The following is a 9,005-nucleotide window of genomic DNA, read 5'->3' on the forward strand; positions in this document are numbered from 1 at the left end:
CAGATGCCCTAAGAAGTAGACACTAAGAGAGCGTTAGATGTTCAAAAGACTTATTAAGGGAAACACTATGAGGCAAAATGTGGCAGGAGCAGGGGGAGATGTCAGGGGGTAGTGCAAGCCTGGCTGCCGCGAAGGCAAAAGAGAAGGAAGGAAGGCTACAAGAAGGGTCTACAAGACCAATGGAGACTTCTCAAGCCCAAGTCATCCAAAAGAGAATCCCCCATCTCCCTTAGCATTCTTGCCCAAGGTCAGTTATTGGCTGAGAGCAGTCCATGGGGAGAGTGGCTAAGGACAGAGGGAGAGATTTCCTAGGACAGCAGCTTGGGCCAACTGATCATACTCTCTACTGAAGGAGATCTGAGAGATACATTCTCATGGCCACCACAGTTAACCTATGAAAAGCACTTTAGTACAGTAGAGGACATATAGAAATCATTCAATAAATGTACTCCTTTCCCTTAGCTGTTAGACATTTTATTCACATGCTGAATAAAAAGTATAGTTTTCATGGTCTAAACCAAATTTGGATATAAGTTGGCCTTCAATTTATGAAATGGAGCATACGACTTGGTAACATCTCTTTCAGATGTGGGGAAGGATGTTTTTCATCCTAAATATTGAGGAGAGAAGAGGAATGAAAGGTTGGTGCTCACCCAGCAAACACAAGTTCTCCAACCTCACTCACCCTCAAGAGCAGAGTTTCTAGGATAGCAATGTTGTACCGGGACATACAGGGCAGGTTCATGTTCCTAGCCAGTTTCCAACAAGTTACAAAATCATCAAGATGCCTCCAAACAATAAATTCTAGGTTCCACATGTTACTGAAATGTTTCATTCCTTGTTGTCCAGTGAAATAATCTGCTTGTCCCCATCCTCTAAGCTAACACAGCTTCCAGCTCAGGAGACCTCAAACTTCAGCTTTCCTTTTCTGCTGACCAAGGTTTCACTACAAACAGAGGAGTACCACTTTTACATCTATATAGTATTCTAATACTCATACAAACTTCTCTATCTAAGAATACACAACTAAGGAATATTTGAACACAGACTTGATGTTCAGTACACAGAATTCTTGTCCAGCCTCATCCAAGCTTCTGGAGCTTGGGAAAATTAGTTCATCTCTGTAAGTTCAGTGTCTTCATTCACACAATAAGGATAATAATATCTTGCCTGAAAAGTTGTTGTGAGGTTTAAAGATAATATATGTGAAACACTCAATAAATTATGACTAGTAATATATCTTTCCTAGTCTCTTAACCATAGGAAACATACAGGAAATGTACTCTTATATGCACTGTATAATATAATATAGCTTATCAAAAAAAAGTAACAGTAAACACCTATACTAATCAGTGCCAATAGAGCTTTTTAGCAAGTATATCCAATTACAGGTTATCTAGCTAAAAAATAAAAAACATAAAATTTAAAGATTAAAAAATAACCATAATAAACCTTATAATCTTGGGGAGAGGGGTGTTCTCTGTCACTGATTCAGGCCCATGAGGCACATTTATGGAGTCATATTTGTAAAACCAGAAGGTATATGCTACCATATGTTTGCTGCCAGATGTTTCATAGCAGCTTCCAAATCAAAGCACTACTAGTCTTTACAAATTGGGAGCAAAGAGCCAGCATTAGATATTTTCCCTACATCTTTGTTAATAATTCTTAGTTTATTTCATACTTTGATTTTCCGTGCCTGAGTACAAGTATACACTTCTTTTCAAACCACATTGACTTATTCTTTCCCCCTAGGAAACAGGGCCTTCTCGGAAATATATGGATCCTCTCCTGCCAAGAAGAGAAAAATCTTCCTATCTTAATCAGGTCAAGGCCCCTCCTTGCTAGGCCCAAAGGTTACTCAGCAATAGCTGGTAGAGAAAATGATTCCTTTTCTTAACTGTCTGTTACCATGGAGAAATGCTAATTAGTGGGTGATGAGAAAGCAGAGGAGTTCAGGTTCTATAAAACCATGAGTAAAAAAGGGAAATGAATGGGAAAATATGGACAAAGAGAAATTAAAGGATGTTATAGGGCATATTATAGATAAAGAAGTCCTGGAATGATGGGGTCATAGTGGAGAAGTGGAAGTGTTATGAAGAGAGAATAACAATGAAAAAAATTCAGAGACTGAGAGTTTGAAGAAATGAAGGGTAGAAACTGCAGCTTAACAGAAGAAATGGAAAACTCTAGTCTCACCAAGTACAAAGCCACAGGATTACAAAATATTAAAGACCCCATTTCTACAGGTAGTGAATCAGAGGATTTTTTTTTCAAAGGGAAGGAACTGTGACATCCAGGGCCATTAAAATAGATTATGAATCTTAGCAGACAAGATTTCTGCTATAGCTTGAATTTACATTTGCCAACCCATCAGTTTTCTGGGTGGAGGGTCAAAGTGCCAATGAGGAGGGATCCCTGTCCCTCTGAGCCAAATGTGCCCTTGTATTTCTATCTCCAGACTTCCAAAGAGTAAAAGCATAGAAAAGGAACAGAGCTGAGACTTTTAGAAGCTATGTTTTTAAAAGATAATACAGAGATAAAACTATTATACTTGTGGCAGTACCTACAGCATTTTGAAAACTTGACTAGGTGATGACATCTGTCTTCTAAAGAGATAATTTCATGTTGCGTTAATACAAATATTTTATATTTCATATATTTATATGCTATGTATTTATTACACGTTATTGCTATATTACATTGCTCCATTAAAGCATTTCAAAGGTGAGATATTTTGCATGCACATGTGAAGATATTGTTGATACGCTAATAAACAGAATAAGCAAGCTATTGGCGAAGGCTAAATACTACCAGAAGCAACCCAGCCATAAAGGAAGAGAATTGGAGCACTGTCTGTTTAATTTAAGAAGAGTTATATAGCATGATGTACAAAGTTATTCTTACCTGCTCTTGCAGATGAATGAACTTGCAGCACCCCAGACCTTGGAAATTCCTCCCAACCTTGAATTTTCTTCCCCACAACTTTCTATGATTACTGCAAACTCAGACTGTTTCCACCCTACAGGTTCTCTCATCTTTCAAATCTAAATAAAATACATCTCCTCCATGAATGCGTGCCTAGGCCAGTACAGGTGGCTAGCTGTGCCCTTCTTTGTACTCCTGAGGCACATCATACCCACCTTTCTTATGGAGTTGAATTCGTTTGACATTGTGGATGTTTGTCTAAATAACTGTCTACACCCAATGGTAAACTCCTCAAAGATAGAGCCTATATTACATGCACCTTCATATGCCCCAGTACGCTCAGTACCAAAAACAATGTTCAGAATATAACAGGTGCTTGTTAAATATTTATTAAATAAATGTTAATGATAATTTATAATCAATAACTAATTTGTATAGTGATTTAAATTTTACAGAGGACTTTTTAGAGTGTGAGCTCCTTCAACATCCATACTGCTTTTGCTTACCTCTTCTTCAGGCAATAGCACGACTAGTGCTCATTTGTTAAATGAGTATACATAACCAGAATTAACCAGAGACACTGCCTTCCTTTCAAAATTAATGGTTTTTCAGCAGCATGGTGAGAAATGCCTAAAAATGTCTCTCCTCTCTCTATAGAGATCAAACTCTAATATACATGCATATTAAAAGGTAAGCTTTCCTAGCCAGTGAGTTTTCCCCCTGGAACTAACCAATGCTAGAAATGAATGTTCTGGAGGCTACAAAGCCTCCCCAAAACAATGCAGGTGTCAATCAGCTGGAGGGTAGTTAGGCCAGGTGCAAGTCCAGGTTCTAACACCAGGGGGAGCCAGTCTTACTAACCCACTTCACCTGTTCCTAAGAAAGCAAGAACAGTGACCCTACACAGCCTGACTTCATGTTCTTATGTCTTGTAGCTTTGCCATCACTCTGCTTTCTCTATTTTCTTCTACTTCTACATTAAAAATGAATATTACTATTCAAATATTACTGAAAAATAGCATTTTAAGGAAGGGAGGACCATGGCTCGGGGAAAGCAATTGTTGTTGTTTCTTTATCCCCAGCCTTACTTGTGAGTTAGCCAAAGGTGTTAAGGAAACATTTGAATTTATAAGCTCAACATAAGTAAATCTAAATCCCTCGCTAATCCCGAAATATCTCATCAAGAGTATCTGAAACTCCCATAATACCTAATCACTTTAGATGAAGAACTTGATGGCTCACAGCATTTGAAATCATTTTCGCTCCCACCACCTAAGAATTCTGAGAATGGGCCACAAGATGGACCCTTTTTGATGGCACCAAGGGAAGGAGCTGGCCTGGAGGGCCCTGTGAAGGGGGACAGGCCCAAGTGATGATGCTTTAGTTGAAGACTGAACAGCCGGCAACCAGCCATGCGAGTGCTGCATAGCCAAGGACTGAGGGGATGAAAGGGATGGAGCCAAGACAGGAAGGTGGAAATACAAATTCAGTTATCACAGAGTTTTATTTCAGGACAGCTATGGTGAAAAACAAAACTAGGTCATCACACTCCAGGCTAATATATACAAAACAGGGCACAGCCCTTTGAATGTGTGCTGCAATGCTGTACATCAGAACCTGTCCTGTTACTGAAATATACGGCAGTTATATCACCGTGATGGTGGTATGTGCATGTGTCTGTTTTAAACGTGCCCACTCAGGTGATAAACCGAGGGGTCCTCATATAAGAGATATAAATAAAAAGATTTCTAGTAAAATGTTAAATGAAAAAGATTCTAGGAACCTCACATTTACAACTGCTCCACTAATTTTCACCAGACATTTTGCAGTGCCAAATCTGTCACAATTTGGTCACAGAAAAAAAAAAACACTCTCCTGGATAAGAGAGCACAAGTCAATCAGGGTAAATTTATTACTTCAAAGTATAAAACCAAGATTATTATAATCACAATAGTATCAGCTCCACATATGTCAGACAGTACATTTAGCATCGGGGTAAGAAGTGACAAGTTTATGAAAATACCTGGGTGTGACAAAACTAAAATTAATTTAATTTTACAAATTGTCAAAAGACTCTCTTTTCAAACAGAGAGAGCATTTATTCATTAACATCACTTAGTCTTAATATAGCAAGCCTATTTACCTAGCGAATATTTTCTTCACAGACTTATATTTGAAACTTAAATTATACTTTGCTTCATAATCACAGAAAGACTAATTTAAGGAATTTATCCAGGACCATAAAGAAGCAACTGGAACGAGTCAAACACTTGCACACAGTTAGTCCATCTCCCTTTAATCTCGCTGCTATAAGCAGTCAGAATCCAAGCCTCCTCATAGAAACAGAACCTAACTTCCGCTCGTCCTTCCAGACTGGGTATTAATGGCCTGGACTTCGGACGTGAGACTGCTTTCTGCAGCACTGGCTCCATCTCACCTCTCCCCGTGCTTCTCAGTGGTTTGTGGAAATCCTCCAGGTTGTTATTCTTTTAGCTTTTATTCTCTATATTATATTTTTGAAGAGCAGAAGGTTTACGCAGCAAAAAATGGAAGCACTGTCACTCCACCAAGTTCTTCCACACACCAAAGGACAGGATCCCACTTCCACGCGACCTTTTTAAGAGAAGGGGAGGAAAACTAATTAGGCGTTTCAACCCAGGGTATAAGGTGGAAAATAAATGTCCAAGCAAGAGCCATTTTTACTCAGAGGCAGTGAGGAATAAACTAACAGTAAGTTAACAACGTGATGCTGTAATTTCTATAAGACAGTTTAAATTTTAGGATGCACAAAAGCAACCACTTTTCCATTTTAATCATTTCTAGTTAGACCTTTGTCAAGATGTATCGCCCTGTAGTCAGGTCTGTGAGAAAGAAATGGAGGATTCAGAGCAAATTCCTAACACTGCCTCTGAGATGATTAAAGTGCTGGGAAAGGCTCAGGGGAGGTTTAATTACTCTCTGTAAGCGTGTGAAGGGCTCCCACCTCAGGTGCAGTGGCCGCGGCAGAGTTACATGGAAGCGAGATTTTCACTGAAGACATTGGATTCAGACCTAAGGACCCATTTTGTGGCTTTGAATACTGTTGAATAATTGATTCAAACAATGAATTGGATTAAGGATTCACTTTTGAAGGTCTCTCAAAATGAGATCATGTTCCATTTCTCTGTACCTAAGAAAGGAATTGGCAAGATGGTTTCTCCAGTTTCTCTAGTTCAATTCCTGATTATCTGTGACTCTATACTGATTTATCAATTATTCAAACAATTTAGAGAAAAGCAATTTTCCCCCGTACGGATGATATTTAACTATCAGACACTCAGTACAGCGTCTTAGTCTTCGGGTAGGGGCCCTCCTGCCAAAAAGTACCACCTGAAAAAATATCATCTAACTCCAAAATTAATTTTGAATTTTGTTAGACCCAGTAAGAACTTAAAGTTTGCCCTGAACTAGAAAAGTATATACTTGTTTAAAGAAAAGTAGTAAAGCCAAGGTGTTCTGGCTCCGATGGCATGTTTCCCTCTCCCCTACCCCTGCTGAGTCACTTTAAACCAAGCAAAGTAGAATCATTTTGTAATCGCACAAACAGCAAACAACTGAAAAAGAAAAAAACTGTAAGAACCGTGTGTCATGTTGGAAGCCTTAGCTTTACAATTTTTTAATCATTTGTTTCCCCTTGTCAGGGTAAAGACCCTTAAGGAAGATGAGTTTGTGTTCCCTTGTCATTCCTTCCCCAACATCTAACAAGCATTCCTCCCATGACATCTATTTTTTCCTCAAAAGAAATAAAACCGGGTGCACGGGTCCCGTGGTAGAATGTTCGCCTTCCATCCAGGGGACCCGGGTTCTACTCCGGGACCATACACCCCAAAAAAAGAAAGAAAAAAAAATAAGTAAAACAACTTTTATCATCAGATGTCTCTGAAAGAGATGATCATTTTCTTTTCAAAATAAAAACAAATTAATTTTGATGTTCCCAAATCATCTTAATGCTTATCCTTTTTAACAAAAGTGAAAATAGTTTACAAAGGGAAGGGCAAAGCAAATTTGGATTCTACAAAGATAAACTTTCATTCCTGGAAGTTATAAGCTGTATTTCCTTTAGAAACCACTGAGAAAAATACCTAAAGAAAGAGAAAATGCAAGAGAAATTATTAATAGTGCAGAGAGAGAAAGAGAGAGATTTAAACGTTGTTGTGAACAGTGGGCTTGTTTATTTTTCCCATTTGCTTAACTCATCAGGAATGAGGAAGTACACTTAATTATTTTACATGAAAATATGAGGATTTGATTTGTAAACCTTGGATATTTTATTGTAATCCCTTAATTAGCTGATAATTACAACAATGTTGGTTTTGAAAAAATGGTTTGAAGATCTGTCAGACATTCTCTATAGTTAACTGTCTTTTTTTTGAATAGTCGAGAATTATTCTACTAATGTCAAATAAAAGGTTATTTAAAAGGCTTATTCCATGAATATCAAATAAAAGATTACTTTTCTCAGTACAGACATATTTAACTACCAAGTTTCTGGTAATGTTTTCTGCTTTTAAACCTCAAGTATTGAGGGTCACAAATGGTAGAATTCAAAGAAACATAGTATTTTATCAAGGGAAAGCCACGAACCTGTTTATATTATTCCCCTAGATATATATCCTAAGTAAAAGTATTTATCTGTTGCTGTGTCTATAGAGATATAATAATGTGGTGAGGGATGGAATTTAACTAGATAATACTAACTACCGAATTACTATAGTTACTGGGTTTTTTTTTTTTCTTAAATGGGTATGTATATACTTTTATAGGTTTAGCCCAAAGTTAGTACTGCCATGTAGCAGGTGCTCAATAAACAACTAATTTATTTGAGAGAAGGAATATGTCATAATGTCTACAATGTCTCCATTTTGCTTTGCTTGATAAATTCAGACAACACTCAACGAAATTGAAAACTCCTGCTTTTTGAAGGACAATTTATAAAGTGAAGGTACAATCCCTGGAATGGTAGAAAGTTATTTGCAAAACATATATCTAAGATTCGCTTGCAAAACAAATTAAAACTCTTACAGCTCAACAATAGATATACAGCTCATTTTCGGGGGTGAAAGATTTGAACAAACAATTTATCATGGAAAATACATGAATGAAAAAACTTCTCAACATCATTATTCATTAAAAAAAACTCTAATTAAAATAAAATGAGATATCACTACACACCAACCAGAAAGGCAAAAATCTGAAAACTGACAATGCCAAGTGTTGACAAAGATGCAGATCCAATGGGACACTCAATACACTGCTGGTAGAATGTAAAGTGTTACAACAACTTAGGAAAATAGTTTGGCAGTCTTATGAAGGAAAACATGCATTTACCATTTAACCAATCAATTTCATTTCTCGCTACTTCACCAAGAGAAATGAAAATACATGTCCAAAAAAAGACCTGCAGGCTAATATTTATAGGAGTTTTATTTATAATTTTCAAAAAACTGGAAACAACTCAAATGACCATGAACAGATGACTGGATAAACAAATTGTGACAAAACCATACAATGAAATATTAATCAGGGAAATGAAAAGGAACAAACTGTTGGTATATGCAACAACATAGATGAATTTTAAAAGCAACATGCTAAAGAGACACAAAGAGCTGTATATGATTCCATTTACCTGACATTCTGAAAATGTTTTAAAATATAGGGGAAGAAAACAGACAAAGGGTCACCAGGGGCCAGGGTTGAGGGAGCGGATTGATTACATAAGAGCGTGAAAGAACTTGAAGAATGACAGAAATATTCTATAGAGTGTCATGGAAGTTACGTGACTGTATACTTTTGTCAAAATCCAAGAAATTGTAAACCTAAAGAGGATGAGCTTTCCTTTATGTAAATTATACCTCAACGAGCTGACTTTAAAAAGGATGCGTGTGTGTGTGCATGCACATCTACATCCTTACATGCACACACCCATGCCAACACATATAAAATGATGGGAGTCAGGCATCATCATCCAATGGATGATCATCATCCAACGGTGAAAAGGATTAGTCATGTGTCACCATTACACCCATTTCACCCGTTGA

The sequence above is a fragment of the Tamandua tetradactyla genome, chromosome 4, assembly GCF_023851605.1.
Source record: "Tamandua tetradactyla isolate mTamTet1 chromosome 4, mTamTet1.pri, whole genome shotgun sequence".
Lineage (NCBI taxonomy): Eukaryota > Metazoa > Chordata > Mammalia > Pilosa > Myrmecophagidae > Tamandua > Tamandua tetradactyla.